Source organism: Gorilla gorilla, chromosome 2 (assembly GCF_029281585.2).
Source record: "Gorilla gorilla gorilla isolate KB3781 chromosome 2, NHGRI_mGorGor1-v2.1_pri, whole genome shotgun sequence".
In the NCBI taxonomy this organism is placed as follows: Eukaryota; Metazoa; Chordata; class Mammalia; order Primates; family Hominidae; genus Gorilla; species Gorilla gorilla.
Window position 1 is genome coordinate 183,511,448 of NC_086017.1, and position 19,351 is coordinate 183,530,798.

At 40.5% G+C, this 19,351-nt stretch overlaps 1 pseudogene; it reads right to left on the reverse strand.

Annotated features, from left to right (window-relative positions):
* Nucleotides 1-2,604: 2,604 nt before the first annotated feature.
* LOC101129133 (eIF5-mimic protein 2-like) lies at nt 2,605-3,955 on the reverse strand (annotated as a pseudogene).
* Nucleotides 3,956-19,351: the final 15,396 nt, after the last annotated feature.

Consider the following 19,351-nt stretch of genomic DNA (forward strand, 5'->3'; position numbering starts at 1 on the left):
TCTTTATAGCAGTGTGAGAATGGACTAATACATATGGCTTGCAAATATTTTCTACCATTCCATAAGTTGTCTTTTCACTGTGATAATTGTTTCTTTGCTGTGCAGAAGACTTTTCATTTGATGTAATCATATTTGTCTTTTGTTGTTGTTGTTGTTATCTGAGCATTTGGTATCAAATCTAAAAAATCATTGCCTAGACCAATGTCATACAGTTTTAGCAAAGGTTTTTCTTATATTTGAGCAAATAGCTGAAGCAAATGAGGGTTCAAGTTATATGAATATCTCTTAATGAATGAAAGAGAATTTCAGGCTGAAAAATAGAGAAGGAAAGAAAATAACATGAAGGCCTATCAGAGAGGGTTAAGTAAATTATAGCCTATACATTTAAGAGAAAACTATGCAGACATTAAGAAGGTTGATCTATATTAATACTCAATAGCATAGAAAGATTTCTTTAATAATTTCTTGAGTTGAAGACAAGCAAGTGCACGATTTTATTCTATTTATATAAAAGTGTGTGTGTATGTGTGTGTGTGTGTGCATGCATGCCTGCATGTTTGTGTGTGTGGAGGCAATGTATACATAGAGAGGTATCTAGAAAGATGGTTACAAAATGTTCACAATGGTGATCTATTAGACATACACAAAAATAAAGATGATTGAATAATATTTATAGCCTGTCTGTCTCACCAGAACATAAACTCTATGAAAACAGGGACTTAGCTTTGTTCACTACTTCATTCCTACTATCTAGATACATAATGAATGAATCAGCAAAGGAAAGAAGAAAATACAGGGCCTATACATGGACCAAATAATAGCTCAGATTACTGGAGTTCAAAGGCATGCAGGGGAGCAAAGGAGATAACAGTAGATGTCTGAGCAGATCTGATTGGGCAGAGCTTTGAATCCCAGCATAAACCTGGACTTCATGCTTCAGGAAATGGGTAGATATTGCTCACTGAGATGAGGAGGTGGAGGATGGATTTTCTTTCTTTCTTTTTTAAGTGTAAGTATGGACTTTATTTTTTTAAAAAAAGTCTTTTGGGAACTACAAATTATGAAGTAAAATCAGATCACTATGTAGAAATCTAGTGAATACATTTGCCTGTGCATGAAAACTTTATCAAAGTTATTCCTTTAACAAATTCAACCCATTCACAATATTAAGTTATAGTATTCTTTTTAAGGTTACTATACCTTTATTTCAAATTATATGACATGTTATTCCTTCAAAATGAACTTTTAAACGACAAACTTTTGGCTCATAAGAATGGCACCTTCGAAAGGGGCGATTTCCACTCAGTCTCTGGTGGCATTATCCCAGGCTAGTTTCTTTCACCAGTTAAAAACCTTCAAAATGTTCACTTTTAACACAAAGTCTTTCCATAAAAAGTGTGGCTACATTTCCCCCCTCCCCCCACCACCAATCACTACATACACAGATGGGTAGCAGCAAGAAAAGCTGAAAATAAAAAGGCAACCATGAAAATAAATGGATCAATTGTATACAAGAAATATTTGGCTCATGGCAATTAAAAATGGCAACTAGAGTATGTTAATAGCCAAAGGCTTGAGTCATTAGAGAATATGTTAAGAGAATGAAGCCAGTCCAGTATGACCAAGTAGGAATATATAATTGTCATTGCACTTCATTTGTTATAGCAAATGCTCTAAGCCAATAGGAAATCTAAGCTATATCTAGATTCCCAATTAGAACATGCTGACCTTTAACATTTTCAACAATTTTTACTGGGTTTAGTACATCAGTCATTTTCTTTACTCAAACTCCTTTATGAGTCTTTTCCTATCAATCTAAGTGTATTCTGTGCATAAAATACCTTAAATGATAAGACTTTTCTAAGGTTCATTTGAAAATGGTTGTATAAAAAAAATAGCCATTTGTTTTGCCTGGAAAGATACAAACTAAATGCAGAAGTTTCTCAAGGGGAAAAAGCTCATCTTTCTTCTTCCTGCTACCTCTGCCACATTTTGATTTCCTAAACTTTTCAAGTCTGTTCTCCATGGCTTCTCTAAGGATAAAACCCAGAGAGCAAACAATTGAGCTTTAGGACATCTGGAGTTAAAACAAAACAAAACAAAACAAAAGTTAATGGCAAGCAATGGTCCACATACTCAAGATTCATATTAAATGAATTCAATTATTACATATGGGTTTTTCATTGATGAGTAGGGCCCTGGGCATGCCATATTATCACACAAATCATTGCCTTTGAGACTTTGGATACTTTTCCCATTTAATTTGCAAACAGAATTTGTATAATAAATTATTTTTTAACTAAATCATATCTTGAAAACTGTTTATAGGAAACCCAGGGAATAAAGTGAACTGTTCATTGTGGAAGGCCTTAAATTATTACAGTAGAAAATACAGGCAGTAGAAGATAACTGAAAAGACTAATGCAACATTAGATTCAAATCTATATCTCCTGTAGCTACTTAAAACATGGTTTTAGAAACTAAACCCAACATTTCCAGCAACCATAGAAACAGTTAAAATAAAATTTGCCATGAAAGCCCTTATATCATGCTTGATACAGGGAGGTAGGAAGATGTAAGAACCAGGACACATGAGACAGGACATTTTATCTACAACTCCTGTTTGCTTTACTGAGGGTGTAGTTTCAAAATTCAGTCACCTTCTTCAGCTTCAGATTCAGATTCTTCTTCAGCATTTTTGAGCCACTCTCCAAACTTTTTCATTTGCTCAAGGAAAACGCTCTTCCCCTTTGCAACATGTGTACCTTTATACCACTTCAAAATGGGCTCTTTGCTCAGGACTACAGCTTTATAAAAAGCACCACTATTTTCTGGAAGGCTTTCATGAAATGAATGTTGTCATAACAATACTCCTGAATCTTCAGTAACAGAGTCAGCTCAGACTGACCTTGAGTAGTAAAGGCAGCAAGTAGAGGGCTGTGTTGCTTCAAGTGTTTGATGGCTTGCTCTGCTACAAGCTCCTCTCTTTTGTTCCATTCCACAGAGCTCATTACATTTGACCAGACTATTTCGATGACAACTGGTTCCGGGATGTTGTTTTTTTTCATCTCCTCCTTGACATATAAAATTATATCCTTAAATGGATCCCCACGGGACATCTGTTCTTGAAGTTCTTTCTGGAGCTCCTTGCAAGCTCTGATGGTTTGCTGATTCCGAACATATTCTGAAAGCTCTTTCAGGCCTGCCTCAGTAAAATACTTTGTGAAGTGTTGAATGCTTTGCTTATTGGCAGGAAAAAGTTCCATCAGGCTGTTATCCATGCTGACTTTCCTTGCAGTTACTGCATTGATATCTTTTTCATTTATTCATGATTTAAAGAGCTTTACAGCAAAAGCTGTTGAAACCCCTTCTTTAACCAAATTCTCATTATAAAGGCTATTAAGAATGGATGCCATTAGGCAGAAGAACACCAGTCAACATAGCCAGTTTTTTCCTCTCCGAGTCTGAAAAACCCTTTCAGAACAGCAGCAGCCTTTTTACTTCATCTTCACAACCTTTCTCCAGGTATTTGTAGTGCCTGATTAACTTGTGAAAAACCTGAGCAAATGCTTGCGTGGTCTCTAGGTCTTCTTGGGCTGCAAACACTCAGACATCTGTACGCATGATGTCATCTGCCAGTGTACCACCTGGGGCCAGCATTCCACCAGCCACCAGAATGTCAAAGAGTGTTTCTGCACATCGACGGTAATCAAGTTTTGTTCCAGAAAAGCATCAAGAAACTTAACTACTGCTTCCAAATCAGTACCAGGTTCAGTTAAGCCTTGAATAATGTAGTCCTGAAACTGAGTAGGGTCAAACCTCTCTTTTTCATCTCTTTTTCTGGTTTTAAAATACTGGGCCTGATAGCGTTGGCTTTTGCTGCTTTTGATTACTCATAAAAGACACCCGAATTTAAGGTGATGAGGAAAGAGCCAGAAATCCCCAATGTAGCAGCAACTGCCATGGTGTCTCCTCTGCAACCAGAACTGAGGATGGATTTTCACACCACCGTCTAGCCTGATGGATGCTCTTAACCATCTCTCACTACAAAACAAACTCCGTGAATAAACAAGGCATTCAGACATCTTTCAGGCTCATGATAGAGAGTTTTAAACCAGTTAAGGCTTTAGGGCTTAACATTCACTTGCTGGTTGATGAAGGCCCAGAAAACAAAGTGAAAATGCTTCCATTTCCCCATTTCAATCTGTGCGCCACCATCTGCCGTGCTGATTCCCATGATGGCTGCCATGGTGAAGATAGAAAAGGAATGGCCCAGGAACCAGAGTCTCACTGATGCCAACACAAGATAGACTCACAGCCCTGAGGTCAAGAAATCTTTCTTTCTGATACTTTGTCTTAAGCAGTGCTGGGACTTTTCACTTTTTATACTAGGGCCTTGTGTAGGCAAGCATAGGCGACTGAATTGGTTCCACGGACCAACCCTTTGATCATACCATATGTGGAAACAATACTGCACTATTTGTCTTTTCTCCCTTTGAGAAGTCCTTAATTATTATTGAAGGGATGTTTCCTATTATTCATCCTGTCTCCTTCAACCCAACCTCACCAGCAGACAGACTGGTCTTCCTTAAATGCAAATGCTACCCCTTCACTCACTCTCCCACTACAACCCTTCGTTGGTTGTACATTGCTTTTAGGATAATCATGTTGTCTGTCCCTGGCATAGCCTCCAAGGCCCTGTCTATCTCCAGAACAGTGTCCACCTTAGGCCACCCTCTCTCTTGCCCTCTAGGCTCCAGCACTCTGACATTCCTTCAGCTCCTCAAACATGTCATGTTCCTTCATAACTCAGACCTTTTCCACACTGTTCTTTATGCCTGGAATCGTACTCCTCCCTTCAGCAATCTGGTCAGCTGCCACTTATCCTTTAAATTATGGTATAAATGTCACTACCCCAGGGGTGCCCTTCTCAGTGTCATGCACCAGACCAGCCTGGGTAAATGTAAAAGAGGCTCCCACAGCATCTACCTAGAGCTTCTCTACCATAGCACATAACTCACCTAGAGTTAAATAATTATTGGGCAATTATTTGTTCAACATGAGTTTTCCCCATTGGACAAATCAACTTGGTCCCAGCATAGTGCTGCCATGTGTGATCTTTTTAAACCTTTTTTTTTTTCAGTGCTATTCTCATTGTACAATGTCAGTAGGTTAATAATGAGTGGAGTGAGAGAAAGTGGATACTGTATATTTCAACAAGTTTGGCTGTAAAGGGGAGGAGAGAGATAGGATAGGAGCTGGAGGGCACTGTGGAAGTGTCTTAACCAGCTCAGGCTGCCATCACAAAATACCACAGACTGTGTGGCTTAAACAAGTGATATGCATTTCTCACAGTTCTGGAGGCTGGAAGTCCCAGCTCCAGGTGCCAGCATGGTTGGCGTCTGGTGAGTGCTCTCTTTCTGGCTTGCAGACAGCTGCCTTCTCACTTTGTCCTCATTTGGTGGAGGGTGGGTGAGTTCTGGTCTCTTCCTCTTCTTTTAAGGACAGCAATCCCGTTATGAGGACCCCACTCTCATGACTTCATCTAAACCTAGTTACCTGCCAAAGGTCCCATCTCCAAATATCATCATATTAGGGTTTAGGTTTCAACATTTAAATGTAGCAGAGGGATGCCACAATTCAATCCATAGAAGGGATTAAGCAAAGTCTTTTTATGACAGGAGATCTTGAACAGGCTTAAACACTGATGGTAGATGCCAGCAGAGAGGGGAAGGATGAAGCTTCAGGGGAGACGGGATAATCATAGGAGGTGGGAGGAGAAAAGAAGCAGTGCACTGATGGAGAAGATGTCTTTGGAAGGACAGACACTGCTCCTGCTGTGACATGAGCAGAGGAGCAAAGGGCATGTGCAACTCCAGAGGACCTTTTCCATGTGGTGACAATGAGGCAAGAGAATTCTCAATGAGCAGCTTCTTATTCCCTATTCGAAGTAACATGTATGGATATCTGATGAGGGACTGGTGTGGCTTGTGGAAAATGGAGAAGGTTTGAAATAGATTCTGTGAAGAGTAAGAAACAGAGCTGCTGTGATACGAATGTTTGTGCCCACCTCCATTTATGTGTTAAAGTCCTAACCCCCAAGTAGAAGGTATTAGGAGATGGAGCCTTTGGGAGGTCATTAAGTCTTGAGGGCAAAGTCCTCATGATTGGGATTAGTGTCCTCCTAAAACAACCCAGGGAGTTAGCTTGTCTCTTCCACCATGTGAGAACACAGCAAGAAGGCACCACCTATGAGCCAAAAAGCAAGCCCTCACCAGACATTAAATTGGCCTTGATCTTGGACTTTCCAGTCTCCAGAACTGTGAGAAATTCTGTGTGGAGGGAGTAACAGCTGAGAGCCCTGGAATGACAGAAGATTGTGGTCACAGTATGGGATGTTTAAGTGCAAGATTTCAGAGGAGGAGATGTTCCTGGTGACACTGGATCAGTGTAAAGCCTTAGGTATGCGTGGCTGAAGTGGAGAAGGGGTAAAGGGCCTGGAAATTGAGAAGACCAATACTGCAGACCCTTCCTTTCAAGTCAAGGGTCCAATGCTTAGAGTGAGCCCAGCTGGAAAGCAGTCTTCCTTACGAAACTGCATCTTAACAGGGTTTATTTCCTTCAGGAGGGTTGCTTGTGCCACAGCACTGGTTCCCCATGTAGATGTTATAGGTGCCAAGGGAAATGGTTAGTCTCTCCCTCTCTTCTCTTTTTACCTATCAGTGCTACACATCTTGAAGCTCTTTTGGAGCTACAGATATAGAAAAAGATAGAGGAAGCAAGACACTGATAAAGAAGGGTCACACAGCCATTGAAAACACAGAATTCAGGTGACATTGACATTTATCTGATACCCAATTCTTGCTCTTGGCTCCCAAGACTGAATGGAAATCTTTGCCTTATAACAACAGTGTTGTGGAAGACCTTTGGGAAAATCTTCCTTTAGGGCCTCCCCCTAAAAACACTGCTACACGAAGTCAAAACAAAGAAATATCTTTATATTGATATTCTGAATGTTTAAAAATAATATAAATAAGAAAATTATTCTCGGCATGTATTTACGTACTTTAATCATTTATGTGGCCATATCTATCTGCAATACTGTATCACTGGTATTTCTATGATGAATGCTTTTTTGATACACTTTAATCTTCATTTTTAGTAAAATTACTTGCAACCATTTTCTATATTATATTTACAGTTAATAAATTTGAAATTCTTAACACTTTTTATTAGTCTTTCTAGTAGGCTCAGAACAAATGCTGAGAAAAGGAGGATATTATTTTCTGTTTTGTAATATTGAAGTGTTTAACTTCAGCTCAAATATTTTTAGAGATTCTGTCACTTTGTCGCTTTTTAGAGACTTTTATTTAACGAATATTTTTATAAGACAAAACTTGTCAAATAAGTTATCTATGATTCTTTTGAATATTTTACCACATTTAGATCTTAGAAAATAATAGACCTTAGGCTGGGCATGGTGGCTCACACCTGTAATCCCAACACTTTGGGAGGCTGAGGGGGGAGGATCACAAGGTCAGGAGATCGAGACCATCCTGGCTAACATGGTGAAACCCCGTCCCTACTAAAAGTACAAAAACAAAATTAGCCAGGTGTGGTTGTGGGCACCTGTAGTCCAAGCTACTCAGGAGGCTGAGGCAGGAGAATGGCATGAACCTGGAGGCGGAGCTTGCAGTGAGCCGAGATCACGCCACTACACTCCAGCCTGGGCTACAGAGCGAGACTCCTTTTCAAAAAAAAAAAAAAAAAAAAAAAGCCTCTCAGCTTTATTCCACCAAAAATTTCAACCCAATTTTCAGATATCTTAAATACCAATTATAGAATTTCAAAATTGAATCAGTGTAGCTTTTGAGTCTTCAAATGTAATTTATTCAGTTTCTCCTTGTTTGTACAGATGTATTTTAATGTTTTCCTGTTGCAAGCTTTGTTTTTCATAAGTTTGTACATTTCTAAGAGCTTCAAATACTAAAAGTTTTAGGTTTTAAGGGTTTTATGGTACTCCATTTGTTGACTGCTCTGATAAAAGATTTCAACTGCTTTTTTTTTTTTTCTTTTTCTTTTTTGAGATGGAGTGTCACTCTGTTGCCCAGGCTGGAGTGCAGTGAAGTGATCTCAGCTCACTGCAAGCTCCGCCTCCCGGGTTCATGACATTCTCCTGCCTCAGCCTCCCAAGTAGCTGGAACTACAGGCGCCTGCCACCATGCCCAGCTAATTTTGTTTTTGTATTTTTCGTAGAGATGGGGTATCACCGTGTTAGCCAGGATGGTCTTGATCTCCTGACCTCATGATCCACCTGCCTCAGCCTCCCAAAGTGCTGGGATTACAGGTGTGAGCCACCATGCCCGGCCTCAACTGCTTTTAAGAAAAAGACAATAACATTAGAAAACTCACTTACAATCCCATTTTAGGACAGTAAGAAATTACAAAGTACTTATTTTAATAAACAAGCATTTTTGAAATCTGATTAGTGATGAGTAGCAAAAAGAAAGTGAGTACTACCATTCTGAGACATCTTATTTTTTGTTTCATTACTCTGGGCTTGTGTATGTCTTAGTACATTTTCTGTTGCCATAAGTGAATACTTGAGGCTGGAGAATTTATAAAGAAAGAAATCTGTCTACCTATGGTATACAGTCTGAGAAGTTCAAGGGCATAGCCCTGGCTTCTGGTGAGGGTTTTCATTGCTGCATCATAACATGGTGACAAAGGCCAAAGAGGAAGCAGACACATGCAAAAAAACAGGACTTGAGGGGGCAGTCTGCTTGCTCTCCCAGGGACTAATCAATTCCTACAAGAACTGATTCAGTCTTTGTATTAGTCCGTTTTCATGCTGCTGCTGATTAAGACATACCCAAGACTGGGAAGACAAAGGGGTTTTAATGGACTTACAGTTCCACATGGCTGGGGAGGCCTCACAATCATGGCAGAAGGCAAGAAGGAGCAAGTCATGGATGGCAGCAGGCAAAGAGAATGAGCTTGTGGAGGAAAACTTCCCATTTTTAAAACCATCAGATCTCATGAGACTTATTGACTATCACGAGAATAACATGGGAAAGACCTGCCCCCATGATTCAGTTATATCCCATCAGGTTCCCCCCACAACATGTGGGAATTATAGGAGCTACAAGATGAGATTTGGGAAGGGACACAGAGCCAAACTGTATCATTCTGCCCTGGCCCCTCTCAAATCTCATGTCTTCACATTTCAAAACCAGTCATGCCTTCCCAACAGTCCCCCAAAGCCTTAACTCATTTCAGCATTAACTCAAAAGTTCACAGTCCAAGGTCTCGTCTGAGACAAGGCAAGTGCCTTCCACCTATGCACCTATGAGCCTGTAAAATCAAAAGCAAGTTAGTTACTTCCTAGATACAATGGGGGTACAGGCTTTGGGTAAATAGAGCTGTGTTCCAAATGGGAGAGATTGACCAAAACAAAGGGGCTATGGGCCCCATGCAAGTCCAAAATCCAGCAGGGCAGTAAAATTTTAAAGCTCCCACATGATCTCCTTTGATTCCATGTCTCACATCCAGGTCATGCTGATGCAAGAGGTGGGTTCCCATGGTCTTGGGAAGCTCTGCCCCTGTGGCTTTGCTGGGTACAGCCTCCCTCCTGGCTGCTTTCATGGGATGGTGTTGAGTGTCTGCAGGTTTTCTGGGCACACAGTGCAAGCTATCAGTAGATCTACCATTCTGGGGTCTAGAGGACAGTGGCCCTCTTCTCACAGCTCCACTAGACAGTGCCCTAGTCGGGACTCTGTGTGGGGGCTCTGACCCCATATTTCCCTTCTGCACTGCCCTAGCAGAGGTTCTCCATGAGGGCCCCACCCTGCAGCAAACTTCTGCTTGGACATCCAGGCATTTCCATACAACTTCTGAAATCTAGGCAGAGGTTCCCAAACCTTTATTCTTGACTTCTGTGTACCCACAGGCTCAACACCACATGGAAGCTGCCAAGGCTTGAGGCTTCCACACTCTGAAGCAACAGCCTGAGCTATACCTTGGCCCCTTTTAGTCATGGCTGGAGCAACTGGGATGCAGGGCACCAACTTCCTAGACTGCACACAGCAGAGGGACCCTGGGCCTGGCCCACAAAACAACTTTTTCCTCCTAAACTTCTGGGCCTGTCATGGGAGGGGCTGTTGTGAAGACCTCTGACATGCCCTGGAAACATGTTTCTCATTGTCTTGGGGATTAACATTCGGTTCCTTTTTACTTATGCAAATTTCTGCAGCTGGCTTGAATTTCTCCTCAGAACACGGGATTTTCTTCTCTATTGCATTGTCCGGCTAAAAATTTTTTACTTTCATGCTCTGCTTCCCTTATAAAACTGAATGCCTTTAACAACTCCCAAGTCACCTCTTGAATGCCTTGCTGCTTAGAGATTTCTTCTGCCAGATACCGTAAAATCATCTCTCTGAAGTTCAAAGTCCCGCAGATCTCTAGGGCAGGGGCAAAATGCTGCCAGTCTCTTTGCTAAAATGTAACAAGAGTCACTTCTGCTGTAGTTCCCAACAAGTTTCTCATTTCCATCTAAGACCACCTCAGTCTGGACTCTATTGTCCATATCACTATCAGCATTTTTGGCAAAGCCATTCAACAAATCTCTAGGAAATTCCAAACTTTCCCACACTTTCCTGTCTTCTTCTGAGCCCTCAAAACTGTTCCAACCTCTGCCTGTTACCCAGTTCCAAAGTCACTTCCACATTTTTGGGTATATTTTCAGTGGTGCCCCACTCTACTGGTGCTAATTTACCTTATTAATCTGTTTTCACACTGCTGATAAAGACATACCCGAGACTGAGAAGACAAAGGGGTTTTAATGGACTTTTAGTTCCACATGGCTGGAGGTCCCTCACAGTCATGGTGGATGGCAAGGAGGAACAAGTCACATCTTACATGGATGGTGGCAGGCAAAGAGAATGAGTTTGTGCAGGGAAAGTCCCATTTTTAAAACCATCGGATCTTGTGAGACTTATTCACTATCACAAGAATAGCATGAAAAAGACCTGCCTCCATGATTCAGTTATATCCCACCAGGTTCCTCCCACCACACGTGGGAATTATGGGAGCTACAAGATGAGTTTTGGGTGGGGACCCAGAGCCAAACTATATCAGTCTTACTACAGCAAGAACTCATTCACTACAGTAAGAATGGCACCAAGCCATTCGTGAGAGATCCTACCCCATGGCCCAAACACCTCCCACTAGGCCTCACCTCCCAACACTGCCACATAGGGGATCAAATTTCAACCTGAGTTTTGGTGGGGACAAACTCAAGCCATAGCTGTGTAATTTTTGTGAATTTTGACAATTCTTCTGCTTCTTCTTTTTTTAACGAAGTCTTGCTGTTGCCTAGGCTGGAGTGTGCAGTGGCGTGATCTCATGTCACTGCAACCTCCACCTCCTGGGTTCAAGCGATTCTCCTGTCTCAGCCTACTGAGTAGCTGGGATTACAGGTGTGCACCACAACACCTGGCTAATTTCTGTATTTTTAGTAGAGATGGGGTTTCACCATGTTGGCCAGGCTAGTCTCGAACTCCTGACCTCAGGTGATCAGCCTGCTTTGACCTCCCAAAGTGCTGGGATTATTCTGGCCCAATTCTTTTTTTTTTATTGACAGTATATCACAACTTCTTCGGGTGAATTATGAGTTATACGGGTACCACAATTCCATGCTTGGATGTCTGTTTTATAGAATTCATAATTTAGTAAGAACATTGCTTTTATCATGACACTATGTCCCTCCAAAATTTTATTTGTATTGTCGCCCCAAAATAAATACATTTAACATCAATGGAGAACCTTTAAGAAAAATTTCAGTTACATTCTCAATAATGCAAAATATTTCACTAAACAAGGATTTCCAAAAGCTTTATTTCAATTCCATCAATTGGATGAAAAACTCAATCCATTAGTGAGATTAGCTGATCTTTTATTTAAAGCATGTGATCGCATTGGTATAAAATTGGCCTCATTCAACTGTGTGCCAAGATTGTCTTCTGACAATGGAGCCAAAACAATAACAACTGTCATGAACTTTTTGTGCGTGTGTAAGAGACTATAGACTCCAAAGTGAGTACAACTAATTTGAAAGAACAATTGTTTCATTTAAATAGAAAAACCTGCTTTGCGTACTGAAACTTAAATGTGCCTTCTGCTGTCCCATGTGTTAAATTATTATATCTGGACATAGTTTTTATTGAAATAATTAGTAACTTCAGTAGATTTATAGCAAAATTCAAGGTTGTTACCATTTAACAAAAGTGTTTAGATTATCCTCTAGAGGACGGCTACTCAACCTTTATTTCCTGCGCTTATTGCATATGTACATAATCTATAAGGTTTTGCTGTTGTTGCTGTTTTTGAGACGGGGTCTCGCTCTGTCATCAGGCTGGAGTGCAGTGGCGCGATCTGGGCTCACTGCAACCTCTGCCTTCCGGGTTCAAGTGATTCTCCTGCCTCAGCCTCCTGAGTATCTGGGATTACAGGTGCCCACCACCACGCCTGCCTAATTTTTGTACTTTTAGTAGAGACAAGTTTTCACTATGTTGGCCAAGCTGGTCTCGAACTCCTGACCTCAAGTGATTTGCCCGCCTTGGCCTCCCAAAGTGCTAGGATTATAGGCGTGAGCCACCGTGCCCAGCCTATAATATTTTTCCTTTTTCCACCGACCCTACTGACTTCATGCATCTTGAAGATTGCAGCAAGAGCCATAGCAGAACTGCAGAAGACAATAAATAGCCGCCAAATATTTCTCCCATCAATACCACCTAAGACAGAAAACTTGACATTCCCTAGCAGCATGTGCCACCGCCCACTTTGTTTTCTTAGCAAGTGTTTTTGCATGCTTTCTTTGAAAAGGAGGGCTTAGTTAAATTGCCCCAGGAAAGTGTTGGAAATAAAGAGAAAGATTAAAGCTGGTCGTCTTTCAGATTTACTGTGCGCTAAGGAGAGAACTCTGTTTACTGAACACAGACCTCACATGTTGCTAGACAAGACCATGGCAGAAGATGGAAATAACCAAATGCAGATCCAGCAAACTCACCCCAGTTTACTTTAATGCAAATATTAATGATATATCTTTTAAAAAATGAAAAAATCCAGGACAAATGCAAACTAGATGGGATGCCCGACCGCAGGAATAACCAGTACTATTACAGACAAAGGGGATACATTGTTACCCTACCAAGAACCCAACACAGCTCAGTGTCCTTGGGAGCCACTACCAATTGATAGGGGTTGACCCACTGGAGGAAACTCCCTAAATGAAATTCCTCAGACCCTGGACAGTCTCTAAAGCGTTATAGACTTGGATTCATTCTCTTTGAAGAGAACCAGTGAATCTCTATATTCTAAATGCTTTTACATAGAGATTAGAAGAGTTCTTATCTAGAATTGTTGGTATCCAATGTGCTCCATTCACTCTCTCAAGGATGGTGACTAATGTTTGGGCCACACTGAATGTGCTGGGAGCTAGGAAGCCACACTGTTTCACACCTCTACACTTCTGATTTACCAGCCAAGTTAAAAATTATGGGCTGGGTGCGGTGGCTCATGCCTGTAATCCCAGCACTTTGGGAGGCCAAGGTGGACAGATCACCTGAGGTCGGGAGTTCGAGACCAGCCTGACCAACATGGAGAAACCCTGTCTCTACTAAAAATACAAAATTAGCTGGGCATGTGGTGGGGCATGCCTGTAATCCCAGCTACTCAGGAGGCTGAACCCAGAAGGCGGAGGTTGCAGTGAGCTGAGATTGCACCATTGCACTCCAGCCCTGGGCAACAGGAGCAAGATTCTGTCTTAAAAAAAAAAAAATATGTACTAATTTATAGTAAACTGATAAAATGTGATTGCAAAAAAGAAAACTGCTCTTTCTCTGAAAACTACATTGAATTCCTTGGAAAGTCTTAAGAAAGGCAAGTCACTAAAATGCTCGTTAAAGTAGATGTGGGTGAAACTACTGTCAAAATTGGGGTGGGAAGGGGACCCTAAAACTGTAGAATTCTGCATTCAGATTTCTTCACACGTTTTAGGTTCTTGCTCTACTTTAAAGGAACTCATCACAGATGGTAAACATCCTAACAAAATATAGTAATAAAAAAAGGATGTGTTGGACTCTCCTGTGTACCAGACACTGTCCCTTCACATATTCTGTGTCATGGGATCCTGTCAACAACCACACAAAGCAGGTAGTCTTATGATTCCGATTGTTCTACAAAATCAGCTGAGACCTAGAGAGGTTAATGTTGAGTAATTGCCCATTGTCACATGGCTGCTAGATGGTGAAGCCAGGAGTAAATTCTATAATTGTTTGGCTGCAAAGTCTATGCATACTATACTTCATGTGTTTTGTTCCTGGAGCATAAATCCTGAAAGAAAAAAATCAGTCGATAAAGATTCCGGTGATAAAGGTCCAGAGAGTGAACAAGTGACCATGAATAGAGGTATACTTTCAGGAACCCAGAAGATTCTCCCGGCTCTCCCCCTTTGCCTCCTACCTACATCTTCTTCCACCTTCTGTTGACTGAGTCTGAAATTATTTTTTATTCCACAAATAGAGGGAAAAATGCCCCCTGGGAGAGGAGCCAAGGGCTCACAAAGTATATCTGCTGCATTTGGGGAAAACCTGACAGTGCCTTGTCAGCACTACCGGCAGAGTAATTACTAAACTTTGCCAAATTTGCAGCTGCTTTTATCAGCCTCTGTAAAATTCTGTAAATGATCAATGAAGTTGCTGCAAGACCTTCCCAGTTGGGTCAGGGGAAGATAGAGAATTCTGAAGAAGTATTCTAGGCAACAGAGTACCTAGGAAACGGGGGCACAAAATGGGGCCACTTTATACTTTGCTAAGTAACCAAAGGATCACTGTGGCCATTTAATGAGCACCTACTAAGTGTCTGGTACTTTATATGGATGGAGGTTAAGAAACTTGCCAAAGCCACATAGTTACAGCAGCAGAACTGGAATATAGGCCTGATGCTGGCTGGCTTTGCTCTCCCACCACCACCTCCCTGAAACTGTCACTGCCAGGGAAGAGCAAATGTCCTAGCGAGGACTGCAGAGGCCCAGAGCTCAGAGTTAGGGCTGGACATGGAAGCTGTCTCCCTGAGGACCACGGTCCTCACAGAAGCCAGGCAAACCCAAGGTCCCAGATACAGTTAGAGGCTGAGAGCAGAGAGCAAGATCTGGAACAGGGCCAGGAGAGAGGCCAGTCGCTGTCTTGTAATAACTCATTCCGCCACTTTCCATTATCGCAAGGATAATACACATTCTTTGTAGAAGTGTTGGAAACCATGGAAAATAGAAAAAAGAAAACATTTCAACCAACCGGAGAAACACTGTTAATACTTTAGTATGCTATATCTTTTCAACCTCTTTGCTCTGGGAAAGTGCATATTTTTTTAAAAGATGGGACAATATATGTTTTCCTTTACTAATATTGGGTAAACATTTTACCCACGTTGTTACAATTCTTTTTCAATATCATTTTTAATATTTACAATATCATTTTAATGTTTGCATGGGTAAAATGAGGACACAAGACCCTAACTAGAATCTAACCCATTTGGGGCCAAATTTTAGCCTTACCATTTCCTATCTTATGTGACAAAACTTCTCTTGTCTCTATGACTCCCAGCCCCCCACTCCACACACCCACAGGCATAACAACACAACCTCTTCCTAGGTATGCTGGGAAGATTGTATGAGAAAATGAACTGAAAGCATTAAGCACAATGTCATGTAAATGTTAACGATTATCATTACTGTAATTTATCTAACAAATTCCCCATTCTCAGACATTTGGGCTTTTCAGGTTTCCACAATTACAAATCAGATGCAAGGAACGCCATTATAGTTGGTGTTTCTCCATAATCATGTCTCAATATAAAATTACTGTATCAAAGGGTAAACTTTGGAAGAATTTTATACATACTGTCAAACTATTCTTCAGAAGGTTTGTATTGATTTATAACTAATTTGATGGCCCCTTAAGGAAGCTGGTTATGAAATCAGGAACCGATGATGAACTATGAGTCCAGAGGCAAGGGGCAATCAGCCTTTGTAGATGACCCCAGAATGTGAGACCTGCTAAGAGGGCCTGCTGCCCGCTCTTCCCTTGTCCTTAGAGTTGGGTCTAGGGTCTACTAAGGGGACGAGACTGAAAAAACGGGATGGGCCCTGGCTGGCATTGAATTAAGGAAGAGGTGGATAGCAGGTGCCAAAAGATATTGGAAAAGGACTCAGTGGATCTATAAAAACCAATCCCACGATTTGCTTACTTGGATTGTTTTAATGTATTACTAATTATTGGCAAGTATTTCTCAGACATTTTAATTTAGGTGCTATTTTTAAATCATAACTAACTCAAAACAGCATACATGTATAATTTTGTGTAATGTAGAATACATTGAATTTTTGTACTGTGACTATCCTTTATTCCGAGATTACATCCTTTACATTTTTTTTTCTTAGTTTATGTTCTTTTAAGTTGAAATGATGGTGACACTTGGTGGCAGGGTATTTTAAAGTCCCCTAGTTGGCAAATAAAATTGCCCGCTTCCAATTTTAGCCTCAAATTTGATTAACCCCTGGAATCCATGTGTCTGGAAGCTAATGACCAGGTGACACATAATCCAGTCTTTAAACCTTCATTTGTCCAACATTCAGTGAGTAGCTACTGAGTCCAAGGCGAACAGACATCCTTTCCCTGACCCAAAGAGCTCATGCATGGTCTTTGGATCAAACATTAGTGCAACACCAGGAAGGGCATATTGGCTCTGAAGTGACAGGCTGGAAGGGTCAGAGAGGTATGAGAGCGTGGGATCACAGTCCATCACAGGGTCCTTTACTCTTCTTAATTCTTTTTTTTTTTTTTTTTTTTTTTTTGAGGCCGAGTCCTGCTCTGTCGCCCAGGCTGGAGTGCAGTGGCACGATCTCAGCTCACTGCAACCTCTGCCTCCTGGGTTCAAGTGTTTCTCCTGCCTCAGCCTCCCAAGTAGCTGGGACTACGGGAGCACGCCACCACACCTGGCTAATTTTTTGCACTTTTAGTAGAGATGGGGTTTCAACATGTTAGCCAGGATGGTCTCAATCTCCTGACCTCGTGATCCACCCACCTCGGCCTCCCACTCTTCTTAATTCTTACAGGAATTGTTTAACTCATTATTAAATATTGGAGCCTTTGGGGAAATAAAATTTACTACAACAAACACCTCCTCATAGGTGCAAAATACATATTTCTGAAATTAAAAGGACCAAATGGAACTAAATCTGAGACAAGAGTAGAGGTAAAATATTCCAGACACCAAGTTTTATAACTAAGTGGAAGAAGTCAGCCATATGCTTTAAAAATATATTTATTAGGCAATTGTTTGGTTGAGAACACTCAAAGGAAGAAAAAACTATGTGTAGTTGCATACAACAGGTACATGAAAGCTATAGTAAACTTTTCATTGACATTCAGAAAAATCCCTAAAGAAAAAGAATTGCAAATCAAAACATCATCAGTAACATCTATGACAAATCAACCAAGTATGAAATTCTATACAGACATGGAATACATCATATATCAGTGAAACAGGAGACTAGGCTGTTTGGACATATATATATGAACAAGTGTTTTTCTTTTTCCTTTCTTTTTTTTTTTTTTTTTTTTTTGAGACAGAGTCTTGCTCTGTCACCCAGGCTGGAGTGCAGTGGTGTGATCTTGGCTCACTGCAAGCTCCGCCTCCTGGGTTCAAGCGATTCTCCTGCCTCAGCCTCCTGAGTAGCTGGGATTAAAGGCACCCGCCACCATGCCCGGCTAATTTTTGTATTTTTTAGTAGAGACAAGTGTTTTCTAGTATACTAAACCTATAGTGGTAAAAGTGAAAAAGATAAATGTTTTTGTTGTTTGAGCAGAGAAATGTTTTGGACTTAAGATGTTAAACACGCAGAAAATCTTTCAAACCATTCTTCTTCAAAGCTTTCTCTGTGGCTGGGGGCGAGAGGAATTCTGGAAAGAATAGTCGTACACATTTTGGTGGAACTTCCTGAACATTTACACGAGGCATGATTTTTGAGAGATTTATTGGCTTGCCAGTTTTGAGTGTAGTTGCTAGTTCCTTGAGCAAAGGTATATCCTGTGTCATAGCAGAAAATATTAATTGGAATTCCAGCAAATATCCAGATAATTGGGAGGGGAATAGACATGGCAGCCTTTTTTGTTTAAGGATGATGACAATTCTGTCAACAAAAAGCTAACCTCTAGCATCCTGCAAGTTGGAGTTCAAAAGAGAAAATACAAAAACAAGCCTCATCCAAACTTTCCCCCTCACCTGCTTCAAACTCAGATTCTTGTCAAGACTAACATGATTGAATTCATTTAATGTGAATAAATAAGTGATGTTAGCCTAAAACAGCATCTATCACTAGCACATTCTTTTCTACTGATTTCGACCAGACATTCATTCTCTAGATAAAAAATATTTATGTTGTGAATTCACTGAATTAACATTGGTCACTAATCACCCAGTTAAGTTACAATCGTATATATTCTGGCTGGTGTTGCAATTTAAATTGCCAAAAAATAGGCTAATCATTAGCTAATGAACTATATTAGACATGGTTTATCTGTTAATGACATTATCTTTATCCTTTAATGACATTATTTACAAGAGATTCAGTGTTTGTGAAAGCCGAAAGCTCTATTCACTCATTGTGACAAGAAATTTTGACACGTAAATATGTATGTCATGTTTTAAAGACATACATACTACTTTTTAAAAGACAGGAGAGTCTTTCAGGCACCAAACTTGCAAAACATCTCACAGTTTTTTTTAACAGCATAATTCAAGTATATGAGTAAATAAAAAAATAGAAAAAAAGTTAAAACTGCCAACGTGGAACTAAAAAGTATAGAATGCTTGTAATGATATGAGATTCTTAATAAAAGTATTGGCATGAAAAAGTGGAAATTCAAGTCAAATCGCATCACAACAACATGCACTGCAATAAAAAGTTTACTATAAAATGATGTTCAAGGTGTGGCCAGGCACTAGAGGTGTTTCTAAATCTCATTACAGTAAAATTTCTAATTGTGAGTAACTCATGGCAATGAATCTTTAAAGCAATCATTTAAAAGTTCTTACTTATACAACAGTTACTCCCTGTAATGAAAATGATCCAACACTTGATTATGTGCCACAGTGTAAGGTGTGGTGACAAACACCTCATTGCTCGATAACCAGGAAAATGGAAACACAGAGTAAAAAAAGATCACTTTACTTTCCCTACATTAATGAAGAATGTGTTGAGTGTAATTACTGCTAGCAGACACATTAACTGTGT